This window comes from Rhinolophus ferrumequinum, chromosome 4 (assembly GCF_004115265.2).
Source record: "Rhinolophus ferrumequinum isolate MPI-CBG mRhiFer1 chromosome 4, mRhiFer1_v1.p, whole genome shotgun sequence".
NCBI classification, from domain to species: Eukaryota; Metazoa; Chordata; class Mammalia; order Chiroptera; family Rhinolophidae; genus Rhinolophus; species Rhinolophus ferrumequinum.
This window is the reverse complement of record NC_046287.1, coordinates 16536898-16554500: the sequence shown is the minus strand read 5'-3', so window position 1 is coordinate 16554500 and position 17603 is coordinate 16536898.

Here is a 17603-nt window from a genome sequence, read left to right as displayed (position 1 = left end):
CTTTGAATATTCTTCGATTTATAATGTAGGGAATCTCTGAAGATGAGTAGGGCATTGAAATCTCAAGAATTCCACATAGACAAGGATCTCAAGAAGGGACATTTTATTTCTCCTCTAGAAGAAGGACAGGGGAAAGAACATAAATAAAGCAACTTAAACAAAGTCCTGTTGTGGAAAATTGACTTGCATTAGAAAAATACCAAACTAAGAAACTTCCTTTCCCTCTCCCAGAGAGTCAGGTGAAGTTTTATATCCCAGTTTGAGACACTTTTAACAGGAAAAGGAGAAAACAATGATTTCATAGCTTCTCTTTGTTTCTTTCCTATTTATTCCTTTTTTCAGGGAAAAAAACTGTACTATGATAGCAGGAGTTTTTAACCCTCTCCCCTTGTCACAGTTCAGGGTGCTCTGTTCTAAATGTTCAGTTTAAACCCTAAAACAAATGAATGGACTATTCTTTGTCACTATTTCACAACAGAATTTATTTTGATTTTACCTTGGCCTCTGGGCGCTAGGGAACATGTCCTTTCAAGTTAAGAGAGCCTGATTTGGAAAATAAAACTGTGGTATATTCATTTCTATTTGAATTTCAAATACAGTGGATTCTTTTAAGTAGACATATGTCCCACGCAATAGTTGAGATATTTATATTACAGAATTGTTTGTAGTTTATCTAAACTGCAAATACAACTACACCTATATTTTCTCCGATAGCCCTATTTCTAATACTCATTGTTTCCAAGTGCCATTAGAGGGAGGATTTGTGGCATGACTCCATCAGGCTGCAAAGGTACTAGCACATATGCCATGAAGTCCTCACCCATGAAACTGATTCTCTGTGAGCCCACAGTTCTCTGGCATTAAAACTTGTAATGGGCCTTCCCTTCTCCTCCTCAGCTACTCTATCCTCGTTAGTGGCTCTGCTCCTTACTTGGGCCTCAGAAAACTCTTACTTGGACAAACCTTCACTGGCTCTCCAGTTAAAATAAACGCAGTCTTCCCTCTTTCAACACACACACACACACACACACACACACACACTGATTGGCCTTCATTGCTCTCACTAGTTCTCAGTGTTTTTGCTTATAATCTTTCTATCAAAAAAGAAAAAAAGATAATGATCTCTTCTTTCCCTCATAATATTGCATGTCTATGTTTAAGTAACACTTGTAGAAAAAAAATCACTGAATCTGCATTTCTACATATGAAAAATTAGAAATTACTTATCTTTCCTAAAGCAAAATATGAAAAACATGGCTTTATATTATATGGATTTTTTAGTGTACAAATAAGTATATTTCAATGAAGTGGTTTATGGATTATCTTAGTTGGGGCAATAATTTGAAAAATATTCCATATATGTGTGTAGCCCATGTGCTATATCTTGGAATTATGATTCAGGGTAACTATTAGTGGCCACTCTCCATGTCTCCTGTCTCCTATTTTAACACTTCTCTTGTTAGTTGGCAAATATTTACATAATAAGAGAAAACTCTGTTAGAAGGTAATTTTGAAGACTTTGCCCCAAGGAAGATGTATTTAACGTATGTAAACCTGTGTAAAATACTACATTCCTTAGGGCCTGAATTTAGAATTGACTCTGACATGTTGTATTGCCTATTCTAGTATTATTCCTTTGCATAAACTGCTTCAATGATTCTCTATATCCTTTCAGAGGGGGGAAAAAAAGAAAAGAAATTATAGTCCTTTCATGATCTATTTACTTATCCAGGCTCATCCCACACCGTCACTCACCTGATTCAGCTCTCAACATCAATATTATTAAGTTATATTCAATTTTTCAAAGGTGCCATTCTCTTTCTAAACTTCTAGATTTGTCTACATCATTCTTTTTTCCTGGATCACTCATTTCTTCTCTGCTGTCCTTAAACTCTGTCATCCATCATTCAGTATTTGGCTTCTGTATCTACCTCTGGGAAACCCTGAACAGTGAACTCCCCCACCCAGTCTATAAACTCCCATAGCATCCTGTGATTTGTCCATTTGCACGTTTTGTCATATTTACTGCAGTTCTGACTTAAGGCCCACCATAGCGGAAAACACTATTGTTTTCATCTGTGACAAGCCAGTTCCTTTCTCAGTGAATTGTTGGTTGGTTGTATAAATGATTCTGTCCCTGCCTCTGTGGACTTGAGTGCGGCAGTCTTTAGGCTATAGAGTCCTCATCTGCAGATAAAAATGATGGGGCTAGATAATCCCTCTGGTATCTGAAAGCTCATAAATGCCATAATTTTATGACTTCATATACAATATGCCAAATAAATAAATAAGGGCATTTGGTCAACTTCTGATGATTATTTTTGGAATTCTAAAAGAACATAAATGAATTAATATATTTATTATGCAGAATTTTAAATGATATGGACAGAAACATTTTTTGTCACTCCCAGTATTGTCTCATCCTAAAACATCTTTTACTTACAGAAAGATTCACAGCTGTTGATTAAAAATAACTTTACTTGAGATAATAAAAGACCATTCTGAAAATTTGTAAGCCATCTAGATATTTCTATGTATCATAACATTTCAAATCACAAAACTCGAAGAAACTTTAAGAATAATGTCTGTGTCCTCTTTTAGCACTGAGTTATTTTTGCCTTTAATTGGCTTAATTTTGACATTTGAGTAAGTGATACTTACAGCCCAATTTATCTTGAGCTTTCAGAAAGCTGATAGAATGGCATAACAAATCATCAGTGTGGTTGGAGAGAAACTGAACCTTCAAAAGGAGTTGAACACTTACAGTGAAGAAATATATTTTAAAAAGTAAAATGCCAAGAATTAAAATGAAAACATTTCATTACTGAGAAAATAAGCAGACATGAAATTATACTTCCATTCATTAAGCATTTCAAGATAGTCTGAACATTAAATCGTATTACTTTAGACTGATTCATTCTCCAAATAAAGTAGGTGAGATAACTTTGAGCTCATATTGAACCTTACTGTTACTTTTTTAATAGCATTAATAAATAGAACAAATAATTTGTATATATAGCCAAGATGAAAAAAAAAACATATAATTATGACATTTGATGTAAATGGTCCAAATACCCCAGACTAGGTAAAAATGTGTTGCTTACAAGAACCTGATTTTAAAGATAAAAATACAAACTAACTGAAGATAACAGGATAGAAAAATACAATGCTAATACTAACCAAAAGAAAGCAAGAAAGTTTTGAAAATACCATGCTAACACAAAAGAAATCTAGAAAGATCATATTAATATCAAAGTAGATTTCAGAGAAGATAATGTTAACAAGGATCAAGAAAGTCACTTTACAGATAAGAGTTAATTTGTGAAAACAATGATCCTAAATATTGTTATACCTAATATCAGATCAGAATGCAGAAATAGGTTCACATATCAGTGGACATCTGACTTTTTTCAGAAAATTTACAATGTAACTGAGTGGAAAAAGGATGGTCCTTTCAGAAAATGATGCTGGACTCATAATATCAATATGTGAAAAAAGAACTTGGATCCATAACATACACCTTAAACTAAAATTAATGCAAATAAGTCATAGATCAAAATATGAAACCTAAAACCATAAAACCTGTCAGACAACACAGAAGAAAACATTTGTGACTTTGAGTTATATAAAGTTCTTAAATATGACACTAAAGCTGGGTCCATCAAAAAAATTGACAAATTAGACTTCATAATAACTAAAATTACTGTTCTTTGAAAGAGAGTAATAGAATTAAACTACAAGCCACAGAATGGGAAAATTATTTCTAAAATTAATACTTGATAAGGTATTTATTTATAGAATATTTTTAAAAACTCAGAATTCAAAAAATGAGAACAGAGCTTAAAAAAATACAAACTATTTAAGCAGGTAACATGTTTACCAAAGAAAATATAAGGATCGCAAATAAACGCATGGCAGGATGTTCAACATTATTATGAAAATGCATATTAAAACTACATTGAGATGTTGCCATATACATATATATATATTAGAATGGTTAAAATTTAAAAGCCTAATCATACCAAATTTTAGTGAGGATTTGGAGGGAAAAAATCCCGTGTTCTTGGTGGGCGTAGAAACACAACCATTTTGGAAAACAGTTTGCCAGTCTCTTAAGAAAAAAATGCACCTACCATGTGATCCAATCCTTCTGGATCCATCCTATGTATTTGCCCAAGAGAAATAAAAGAATATGCCCATTCAAAATTCAAAGACTTGTACTCCAGTGAAATGATACTTTTTTTTTTTTGTAATGACTCCAACATGGAAACAAATACCCATCATTTGAAGAATATGTAAATAATTGCAGGGTATCCATACAATAAAATACAACTAAAAAAACAAACAAAAACCTATTGATACACTCACAAGAAAAATCAATCTCAAACCAATTATACCAAATAAAAGAATCCAAATATTAAAAAAAAAAACACATACTATATTATTCTATTTATGTGAAACTGTAGAATAGGCAAACAAATTTATAGTGACAGTGTTTGCTTGGGGGAAGGGCAAGGGAAAGTTGGGTGGGAGAAATTACAAAAGGACAAAAGACTACCTCTGCTGTGATATATCACTGTCTTGCTGGTGGTGACAGTTTCATGAATCAGCACTTATCAATTATGCATTTTATGTATGTGCAGCTTATTGTATGCCATGCATTTCTTAATAAAGCTGCTTAAAAACAAATGCATTTAAAACATTGTTGAACAAAAATTACCCCTTCTTACCCAGAAAAGCATTCAGTTCAGTAACTAAGCAAAATGCATGAGTAGAAAGCCAGGCAGTTTCTAACAATTTTGCTTAGCAACAAGCAAGTAACTCAATGCTCACTTAGGTAGAATAATAGAACTGAAAGTCATCATGAATAAGACCTTCGTTTCGCATGTAACAAACTGAGGACAAAATACTTTATACCTTGACACATATACCTTTTCTTCTCTGTTCCACTTATTGCACTGTTGTATTTGACAAGAGCACTCAGCGGTTCATGTCAGAGCAAAAACACGAACCTACATTTTTAAATATTAAATGTGATTTAATAATATCCCATTACAGTGCTTTGAGTCAGACATATATACCTCTTATTGTGGAACCTTTAAAAATTATGCAAAGTCCAGCTGGCAATTCATATTCATTGTCTTTTTCTTACTGTTTTCATTCGAAAACTGACATGAGTTGGTGGGACAATTGGGTTTGCAAACTTGTTACAACGATGTTACTAAACTTTTTTGATATCAGAGGGATTATTCATTATGAATTTGTACCAACTGGATAAACAGTTAACAGAGTTTACTATTTGGAAGTGCTGAAAAGGCTGTGTTAAAAATTTAGTCAACCTGAACTTTTCACCACCAATTCATGGCTCTTGCACCACAATAATGCACCAGTTCACATGGCACTGTCGGTGAGGGAGATTTTAGCCAGTAAACAAATAACTGTATTGGAACTCCCTCCCTACTCCTCTGATCTGGCCCCCAACGACTTCTTTCTTTACCTGAAGTTAAAGGAAATATTGAAAGGAAGACATTTTGATGGCATTCAAGATATCAAGGGTAATACAATGACAGCTTTGATGGCCATTCCAGAAAAAGAGTTCCAAAATTGCTTTGCAGGGTGGACTAGGCACTGGTGTCCGTGCACAGCTACCCAAGAGGAGTACTTTGAAGGTGACCATAATGATATTCAGCAATGAGGTGTGTAGCACTTTTCCTAGGATGAGTTCGCAAACTTAATTGTCGCACCTGGTATACTCAGAGAATAGAATGGTGGTTCTGAAGGGCTGAGGAGTAGGGGAATTAGGGAGCTTTTGTTAATTTGTAACTTTCAGTTACAATATGAGTAAGTTCTGGGGATCTAATGTACAGAATGGTGACTATAGTTTATAATACTGTATTGTATACTTGAAATCTGCTAAGACAGTAAGTGTTCTCCCCCCCCCAAAAAAAAAGGTAATTGAGGTGATGGATGCATTAATCAACTTGAGCATGGTAATTATTTCACAATTCATTTGTATATTAAATCATCAATTGTGCACCTTAAAATCACATTGTATAGCTTTAAAAAATCACGTTGTACAGCATAAAGATACATACTTTTTATTTGACAATCACACCTCATTAAAGAGGAAAAATTGACTTAGATATTAGTTCCTCTAGGAAGACTTTTGTTACTCATCCTTTAGTCTGTTTAACTAGCTTTTCTATGCCTAGTCATGAACATATCCATGAAATAGATCCCTACTGGGTAAAAGTAAATTATACTAAATGCTTCCAGACTGAAAATAATACTAAGGAATGTTTTGAACATTATTCATAACTCTAGTTAAAGAATCCAAGATAAATGTCTGACTAATCCAATCATAAATGTCAACAATGAAATAAGATATATCGTTCAACCAGAACTTATTTCTGTAATCAACCTTATCCTATCTCATGAAAACTACAGTGGCGATACTTAAAGTTTCATCTTACTAATCAGTTTTTGACATATAACTCTATTAAAATGTAATGCAAATTGTTTGCATTTTTAAAAATTTATTATTTTTGATATAGCCAACTTTTATAGGCAGGGTCCTACTTGAAAACATGGTATACATATAGTGGAGGAACCATTATCTGTTTTAAGAGTAATAATAGCAACAACATATTAACCTCCACCACAGCTATCAATCATAGGCTTGCAGAACCAGAGACTTAATTTTAGTTATCTATGATGACCTTATGTCCATTCAAATACCCACACCACAAGTTCACCAAATCGGATATTTAAACTTTACTTAAGACTCCAGTTGAACCTGTAGACAAAAGGGAACAGTTTTCAGCAAGATGATGCAAATATTTTGGGGCGCCACGGCCTACCGACCCAGAAGTTCTGCAGGTGTGTCATCTACTCAATGTTGAGCCCAGAGTGAATTCCCATCATCTTATGTATTAACCTAGATGTACAGTATCTTCAAGGAGATAGTCTCTTACATATGGTACAGATATCTGCTATGTTAGTTCTCTCAATTCTCTTTTCTCCAGCAATGCAACATCTTATAGTGACTATTTTTCAGAAAGCTTTCAAAAGTCTTGGACTTTTAATGGCAGACATTTATGATTTCTATTGTAGTTAAAACTTTTCTCTCATATTTTTATGTTCCTTACCAGGATTTTTTTAAATGAAAATTGGTAAATTTTGGTATTAAGCCATGTTGAAAGTTTGTATACAAGATTTTAATATTTATTTGAAGAACTTTAAATGTTTTACTATTGTAACTATTTTTTACGTTATGATATGTGATTTGAAAATAAAGCATTCACTCATTTTTCTTGGGTGATATGGGGGTTACACACAGAAAAGGGACTTCTTTCTGAGATAGAAGTATTGTTTTTAATCTTTTTCACATTTTTAAATGTTCCTTTGATGGGAAAATGCTAAGAAAGTACTCCTAAAAGAGAAAACACACACACACACACACACACAGACACACACACACACACAAACACACAAATCTGTGATGTTGACTTGTTTCATCAATGAGAATGGGTACTATAGATACAGTCCAGTTGATTCCAAAATTTGGTTTGACCAAGCTATTTTGTTGCTTATATCGTGTTAACAATATTTCCATACATCTACTTCATAACATAAAAAATCAGTTTGGATTATTTTGTCTTTTTATTTCCCTATTCTCCTTCATATGCCTCCACTGGGCATTTGTAAACTAGTTTTTTTTCCTTTAAAGATATTCTCCTTTTGTAGTGATTTATTTAGTAGTCTCATAAAATAAACTGCAAAGTAGAGTGATGCTTGTATATTAGTTTATAAAAAAACAGTTTATATAAAGTGCTGCACATCGTAGAGATATAATTTGATAGCAAATCAATATGTGCCAACTATCAAAATACATCAATTTAATTTAGATGAAAAAAATCAAAAGCATAGCATAGAGAAACTTATTTTTTCAATAGAAAGCCACCTGTCCTTACTAGAAATGATCACAGAGAATTTCATAGTTAGGGAACATAAAAAGCTCTTGCTTGAATAGTTATGAAACAATTTGAATTTTGATTGTTCAGACAGTGTAGTGAGACTGATTAAAAGTGAGGAGCTAGAAACATATTGCAGTAAGTAAGGAAAGATGAGGCTATATAAAGCACTAAAAAAATCAATCTTGCTGCAATCTGGAAACCAGTGAGACTCTGACAGATTGGGTCACGATGTGATTTTTCATGTATTAGAACATTGCTATAATGTATTGAACAACTTTTTGTAGTATTATTTTCTTCCTCCCACGGCCCAGAGCAAATTTACAACGTTGGATTTCAAATGACAAGTCTTTTGGATTTCATTATCATTATTGTGAATATATCTCTCTAGTATTCTGATGTGAGAAAGAACAATATGTAAAATGGTGAAAATGAACTACTTATTTCAATGTCATGAGCAACTTTAAAGTGTAAATTCACATATTTATAATACAAGGCATTAAAGAAGTACTTAATTATGAATGTAAACAGCATACTTATATGACTCTGTAGTACACATAAGACTAACTCCAAAATCATTGTCATCACAGGAAAATACATTTTTATACTCCATAGGCCGTTTTTGATTTATGTAATTGGAATGAGCTTTTATTCTGCCAGTCAATGGAAAGGAGTTGTATTGTTGAAGCTAACATCTGCAGATCATACATTTTTGTAGAGTTAGACATTTTCAGTTGGTAATAATTCAATCCGTGGTAAGTTACCTCTATACTTAAAACCTGCAGTAGGTTTTGAATATCACATATAGAATTTCTCACAACTATAGAGTAATTATTTATCTTTAGTAATGTCTGATTACTAGAATGTGAACGTCTTAATACCGAATGCAAAATCTGATTGTGTATTCATACCACAATCCCTAGCACAGTGTAGAGTCCTAATAAATGCCCTCTTGTCCCTTTAAATGTCCTCATGTTCCTTTTCCAGCAAAAATATGAGCATGCATACATCTTGAAAAATTCAATTTAATCACAAATTTTACATTTTTACTTAGTAACTGTGTTGTGGCACTCTTAGATCTTTTTCCTCTTGCTGCTATCTATTTTGGGTTTATTTTTTATCAGTGAACACTTTAATATTCAAGATTAATAAGGCTAAAAAGTCATGTTTAAGGCACAAAAGAAACACAAATGATAAGTAATGCATAAATGGTAAATAGTAATACTCAAAAATGAAAAAAATCAAAAGCATAGCATAGAGAAACTTATTTTTTCAATAGAAAGCCACCTGTCCTTACTAGAAATGATCACAGAGAATTTCATAGTTAGGGAACATAAAAAGCTCTTGCTTGAATAGTTATGAAACAATTTGAATTTTGATTGTTCAGACAGTGTAGTGAGACTGATTAAAAGTGAGGAGCTAGAAACATATTGCAGTAAGTAAGGAAAGATGAGGCTATATAAAGCACTAAAAAAATCAATCTTGCTGCAATCTGGAAACCAGTGAGACTCTGACAGATTGGGTCACGATGTGATTTTTCATGTATTAGAACATTGCTATAATGTATTGAACAACTTTTTGTAGTATTATTTTCTTCCTCCCACGGCCCAGAGCAAATTTACAACGTTGGATTTCAAATGACAAGTCTTTTGGATTTCATTATCATTATTGTGAATATATCTCTCTAGTATTCTGATGTGAGAAAGAACAATATGTAAAATGGTGAAAATGAACTACTTATTTCAATGTCATGAGCAACTTTAAAGTGTAAATTCACATATTTATAATACAAGGCATTAAAGAAGTACTTAATTATGAATGTAAACAGCATACTTATATGACTCTGTAGTACACATAAGACTAACTCCAAAATCATTGTCATCACAGGAAAATACATTTTTATACTCCATAGGCCGTTTTTGATTTATGTAATTGGAATGAGCTTTTATTCTGCCAGTCAATGGAAAGGAGTTGTATTGTTGAAGCTAACATCTGCAGATCATACATTTTTGTAGAGTTAGACATTTTCAGTTGGTAATAATTCAATCCGTGGTAAGTTACCTCTATACTTAAAACCTGCAGTAGGTTTTGAATATCACATATAGAATTTCTCACAACTATAGAGTAATTATTTATCTTTAGTAATGTCTGATTACTAGAATGTGAACGTCTTAATACCGAATGCAAAATCTGATTGTGTATTCATACCACAATCCCTAGCACAGTGTAGAGTCCTAATAAATGCCCTCTTGTCCCTTTAAATGTCCTCATGTTCCTTTTCCAGCAAAAATATGAGCATGCATACATCTTGAAAAATTCAATTTAATCACAAATTTTACATTTTTACTTAGTAACTGTGTTGTGGCACTCTTAGATCTTTTTCCTCTTGCTGCTATCTATTTTGGGTTTATTTTTTATCAGTGAACACTTTAATATTCAAGATTAATAAGGCTAAAAAGTCATGTTTAAGGCACAAAAGAAACACAAATGATAAGTAATGCATAAATGGTAAATAGTAATACTCAAAAATAAAATACTGAATTTGAAATAATTTGTAAAAATGGATAAATAGGCATTAGACAGCTTCCTCTCTTCTAAAATGGCCTCTGTGTTTCCTCCAGGTCCACGCCATGCATCACAGTCCCCAATAGGTAAAAGCATGTGGTTATTGTTCAGGATGATTTCAAAGCTTTCTTAGCTAGACCTCGTCCACTCTTGGGTAAAATGAATGTAGCTTATTTTTTTGAAGATAAAACCCAGCAGCAGGTAAAACTAGCTTTTTTAATATGAGTAACAAAAAAAAACGACTATTGAGGAAGATTTCGGTTAATAGAAGCATTGAATTTTGAGAAATACTTTTGCATAATTGTTATCCAAAAAGAGAATAGAATGTTGAGTTTTAAAAATTCCCAAAATCTCATAAAATTTGTCACGGAGAAGTAATACATTCTGTTTCTCATGCATATTAGCTTAGTTATTTGGTAAGAATTGAATTGTGTCCCCCCAAAAAGACATGTTGTAGTCTTAACCCCCAGTGCCAAGGAATGTGACCTTATTTGGAAATAGGGTTAAGGAGGTAATCCAGTTAAAGTGGGGTCATTAGTGTGGGCTTTAATCCAATGACTGGCGCCACTATTAAAAGGGGAAATTTGGACAGAAAGAGAGATGTGCTCAGAGAGAAGACTATATGAAGATACACAGGGAGAAAATGGCCACTTGAATGGTTTGATGCGTCTGCAAAGCCAAGGGACACAAATGATAGCCAGCAAACACTAGACGAGCTGAGGAATGATTCTCCCCTGAGATTGCTGATAAAGCAAGGTTCCTACCAGTACCAGGATTTCAGACTGCTAGCCTCTAGAACTGGGGAATGATAAATTTGTGTTGTTTTGTGTGACCCATATTTTGGTGCTATGTTATGGCGGCCCTAGAAAACAGCAATATAGCAGCTATACAGCATTTCTTCTCTTTATAATTTTTACAAAATATGGCATACAGAGCTGTGAAATAGCTACAGTAATTAGATCAACTTGAAAAAAATCAGCAGTAACTGCCAATTGCTATCATAAGAAGATAACCTTTGAAATGTTGGAAGTTAATTAAAATATGGGATTCACTAAAATAACACTGATTTTAAAAATATTTATCACTTAACAAAACTGGAGCTTAACTGATATCATGTTTTAAAATGCAAATAATACGGTTTAAGTTCAGATTTAGTTAATTTGGCTTATCCACATTTTAATACATGTAAGCTTCATAAATGATAATACACGGAAACTATAAGATATGCATACGTAGTCTTATGAATCATACATAATGTTACCCATATATAAAAAAGGTTTTGAGCATTAGTGTATATCTTTAATGAAAATAAGCAATTTGAAAACCTAATGACTAACATCCAAAGAAGATTGCCATATGCTATATTTTCCCAACTCTGTTCAACACAGACATTTCCTGTTCTTTGGAATCTTCATTCCCCGCAATGCTTGGTCGGTGGCAATGTGGGTGAACCCAGTTCTCATCGGTCTTTGAATGCAAAATATCAAATTGCGTTTGACAAATAATATATTTTTATATTTTTTTTTACATTTACAATATGAGGAGAAATTATTAAAAATAAAGTGAGTGAAAGATCGGGGTTTTTAAAAAAACATATCTTCCTCGCCCATGTGAAGCAAATAAGTCAAACACTGAGTTTTATTTTCTAAGCTTTAGGCTACAGAAGTTTTGTCATGACTAAAATATAGCATTAATTGGGGGGAAGGGTTTCTATGCTGTACTCCTTCCCTCGGCAGAAATTCCACTGCATCAGAATTGGATATTTAATGATAGATGTGAGAGCTACCATAAGATATTTGCTAAGTGATATTTAAGTTACACGAGGGGTAACATTTCTGTTACACGAGGGGTAACATTTCTGGAGAGAAAATAGGGAATCTAACTATCTGTCATCTATTAACGTGAACAGGAATAAAGTATCACATTTTAACACTTCATGTTGCAAAGGTACTCTGAAGTATATGTACTTTTATTCACTTTTGAAAGCTGTTGTATACTGTTAATCATATACTCAAAAAACATGATGACAGCAAACTATGTGCCTCTAAATTCAATCCACTCATATGGAAACATTACAATTTTTTTTTTCCCAGATATGAAGTCAGATGTTGTTTTTTCCATACCCTTTTCTGGTTGTCATATCTTAACCATAATGGCAAAGATTGGCACTTTCCAGAAAAATTCCAAATCGTGGATTAGCTACTTTGAGACTATATGTATATCCCTCCCTCAAGGCCGTTGTGGCATTTGGCAGGTGACTGATGCTACAGGCTATTTTTTTAAATGCCCATTTGCTCTCTGTAATAATGTACTTATAGGATTCAGGATTGAATTTTCACTGGAGTATAGCGAGTGTACCATTCTTATACTTTTAAGTGATTTTCTTCAAAGTTTTTTCTCCAAGGTGTTTATATTATTAATCCAATGTCTCTATATATGTTAAACTTGCAACAGGGGATATCTAAAGTGAAATTTAGAAAATTAATCAAAATAATGTCCTAGAATATAAATGGAGTGAAAGTTAACTTAGGTCAAGAGAACAGTACAAAAAGGCTAACAACAACACAACAAAGCAAGGTAAAATGAAACAAATTAGCAACCAAAATACTTCAAGCATGAAATAGGGGAAAGACTTTTAAAGGAAAATTCATACTGAAATAAATTTGCCATTGAAGTCTAGACGAACTTGACCATCCTTTGTTTAACTAAATACACTATTTTTCTAAGAGATGATTGTATGGAAATAAAGTTAAGATGTAGAGGATAATAATTTTTTTTTTCTCAATAAATGCTGAATTCTAAACAATGCCACAGAAATACAATTAGTTGTAAGTGGTATTAGTGATAAACTTAGTAACCCTCCTAAACGTCGTCACAACTTTTGTAAACTTTTGAAAGCTTGCTCATCAACTACTGTTGACCAACACATGCCAAAATTACTTTAAATAAACTACAGACCCAGTAGAACTATTCTACTTTCCTCAGAATAATCAGCAAAGATTTTCTTAGTTGCTTAAAGCTAATTCATGCATACACATTCAGGAAAGAATGAAGCCACCAGATTAAAGAATCAGAGGAGTTAAACATTGAAATTTACATTTCTAATATGCCTCAAAGCAAAAGAACATATGTAATTCTAGACCCACGTGGTTGTACAGACATGTAGAGGAGTATAAATAATGCATTCTGGATAAAGAAAGAAAATATTTTGTTGGCTAGCAGTGGGATAGTAGTAAGGAATTTGTAGTGGCCTTGGCAGAATGGATTATCTGTCTTATATTTCTCTTGAAAAACCACAGTCTGGGCAAATGAGTACTCAAGGCTCTTATTTATGAGTACAGTGTCCCACGTAGCTCTGCATTCTGCGCTTGATTGATTAGACTGCTATTGCATGTTTTCCCCTAAGATTTCAAGACACTTTACAGAGCATTTTAAACATGGAGTAGCAGATGCTATAAAATTGAATGCAAGAAATTCATTTGAAAAATTGCAAAGAAAAATGAAGAGAGTGATGCAAATGCAAGGTAGAATAGAAAGAATGGATGATTGAAAAGTCAAAACCCCCAAGTGATGACAAAAATTAATCATTGAAGAAGAATGTTACAGTTTTTGAAAACAAACAAACAAACAAAATCTTTTCTTTACCAAGTACAACCGCTACCCCAGTAAAAATATCTTTCTCCTAGGGACACACATATCGTTGCTCCCCTCATCACAAACACACTTTTTTTGGTTCTCCTCTCCCATTAGTGACAGAGTTTTTAGCTATGTGTTATACTTGAATATTTCTGTCTGGGTAAGAGGTTTGTTCCACATAATAGCATTCCCTTCGCACCCTACCCCTGGCCCCATTGGCATTTATTCAGCTAGATTTATTGAAAATCTAACTGTTAGTACATTGATTTTTTAAAACTGACTGTCAAGTTAGAATTAGAAAATGTTTAATTGCTGTTTGTTTTTTTTTTTACTATCAATACCCTAGTTTTCACTCAGATTCTAGTCTATTAATCTGGGAGTGGGGCAGACGAGAGTAATTATTTTAAAGGTCACCAAATGATTCTAATTGCCACAAAGGTGGAGAACTAATACAGAAGAGCTGTTCAACATGGTGTCCAAAAAATGGGGTTAAGGCTCTTCAATTGCCAGGCTTATGGCCACTGACAAATCAAAATCATTCTGACCATAGACTATTATTATGTAAAATGCAAATTACAGTACTAATTTCTATTCCACAGATTTGCTGTCAGGGTAAAAAAAGATTAAATATAACTGAGGTGTGTACATTTTAAGACATGTTAGTCATCTTACTACTACAAACTCTAGCTCTTCCTTGTATTTTAGAGGAGTATATTGGTGTCCAATAATTCTATATTCAATATGTTTTCAATAACCCCTTATTAAATTACATTATTTGTTTTCAATAGAAATTTCATATCAATATGCAGAGATGAATTGGAATGCTACCATTTTGCTAATGCTACTTACTTTATAAAAGGCAATTCAACTTGTGATTAAAAACATTTTCAGTTATTGCAAATTGATGTTAAGGCCATATAATTTGTGGATCGATTCCTGTTCTAGATAGAGCAATGATTCAGAGAGAGATAAATGAGCTCTTTTGCTTCCTTGGGCAAATGCCTTATGAACCAAACATTATTACTGTGGCTTGCCACTGTGATAAGATGTGACCTTAAAGCAATGAAGTGGACAGAGTTGAGAAAACAAAGACAAGGTTATTTAATTGTGATATATGATATTTAACAATACTTTTTTGTTAAACTATAAATTCTCTTGAAGGAAAGAATACTAAGTAATGAAAAGCAGTTCATCAGAGCTGAAATTATAAGAATATATAAAATTATGAAATAATTTAAGGATAGCTGTTTGAGTCACTGAGTCCTTGAATTTGCAATACAATTTAGGCATAAAGGAGCTTACTAATGTATACAGATTGTATATAAACTTAATGTAACAATACTTTTGTGATATTAAATGTGTACATTCCTCCTCAATAAATGTAAATAAATCCAAGAAGGAAAGATCATATACAATGGAAATGTTAGCTGATGCTTTTAAAGATTGTACCATGTGACGCAAGTATTCAAAATACTTTAATCCATTTTAATCGCTTGATGCACCCAGCAACCCTGTGGGGTAGGTATTAGTATTATCCCCACTTTAAGATGAGGAAACACAGTCACCTAAGAGCAGATTGGGAAATGAACACAACCTGCCTCCAAACCTGGGTTCCTAATTTCAACAAAAAGAAGACTTGAACCTTTGTAGATGTAAGAAAAGAGATTTATTTTGGCCCATCTGAGGACAAAGCCTGAGAGCAGAGTTCTAAGAAACCTTGAAACAGGGTTCCAACTTTAGGAAAACATGTGTGTTTATATAGGGAAAAGGTCAAACGAAAACACAGCTATGCATCACCAGTTTTAGGTAGTTACATACATTTAAGGATTCGCCGTTCTATGTCAGCTGGAGAGAATACACAGATAAGGTAGGGTCCTCAAGCACCTGGAGTCATGGAAAGGGGTCTGGAAGCAATTATTGTATCAGGATGTAGAAAGAACAGGCACTGCCTTCTCTAATCATTTATCTTTTTGATTGGAACTGTTGCAATATATATGTGTCTAGCCCCACGGAAGACCTCAGTGAGGAATTTGCCGTGTTCCCTTGATTTACCCATCACACGGGCAGCAGCTTATACACCCTTTCTTTCCTTTCTCACTAACCACTACATGAGCCCGTCTCTCAAATGGATTCGCATATTCCAAATACCTACTGTAATACAATTCTTTACTTTGGCGTTGAAAAATATGTGCTAAATTAAATTGTGCTGAACTGAACGATACATTAAACGATGTAGTATTAGTTAGGCGGGTCTTGTACATTCTATCATTTCTCATCATGTTGGGATTAAAAAAAAAAATTCCTTAGAAATCCGATGGTCACCAGAATTTAACGTTATCCCTAAACATATTCCTCACTCTCCCTCAATTTTCCTAGTAAAGTCTTGCTTTAGAACTGACTTACTCGATCTAATGAGATCACCACCTCGCCTGTAGCATGCCCCAGAGCTAAAACTGCTGTTGTTACTAATCCTCAAACATTAGCTGTCATGTAGAAGTTTGTAATTTAGTTTGTGGTAAACTGCATGCTAAATGTCAAACTTTAAAACTTCACACATTTTTAGGGCTAAAGTAAGACTGTATCCTTGTGTCTCTAGGAAATCCGGTATACTTTGTTATCTTAACTAATAACTGAAGTCATAAATGTTTTAAAATAGGATAGAGTAGGGTTAAGAAAATAACTGTCATCATCTATTAAAAATAAGAGCTGGCTTAGGTATTACCTAACCTAACCTTTGCGTTTTCCTAATAATACTGCAAACCAACTGCATACAAGACTTACCCCCAAATTGGCAACAAATCTCTCTAGAGTCAGGATTAGGATTTAGAGATCATGTCTCCTATATTCCAATCCATTGCTCTTTCACTCCTGATACATAATATTGACCTGAAGAACTTTCTTTTTTATAAAATGATTTATGAGTGTTAAAGAAAGAAAGTGGAAATATGTACTGTTTTAATAAAAACACAAAAATTTTATTAATAGAATTCAGGAATAACACAGTGGAACTTTGAAAATATTATATAAGAAAATACAAATAATTAGGTTTTATTTATCAGTGATTATTTACACAGAGGCATTCTTCCCACTGATAGGTTAAGTGTTATATTACTTGTATAGTAGAACAAATGTAAGGAAAAAAACAACAACAACAAAAACATGATTTTAATTGCAAAACACTGTAAATTCAGAAATAACAAGAAGGATGGGGCATTAGGTAAGCAGCCAATATGATAATTTGATTAACTAAGAATTTAGATATTGGTTTTATTGATGGCACATTTAGAGGAAGAAATATACCAACTAAATATAAGAGAAATAGCTCTTTTGTTTGTAGGATACAAAAATGAAGACGTCCAGTTTTATTCCATATACAAGTATGCTAGAATACTAATTCTTTTTAATACTAAAGATAATATAGCAAAGTTT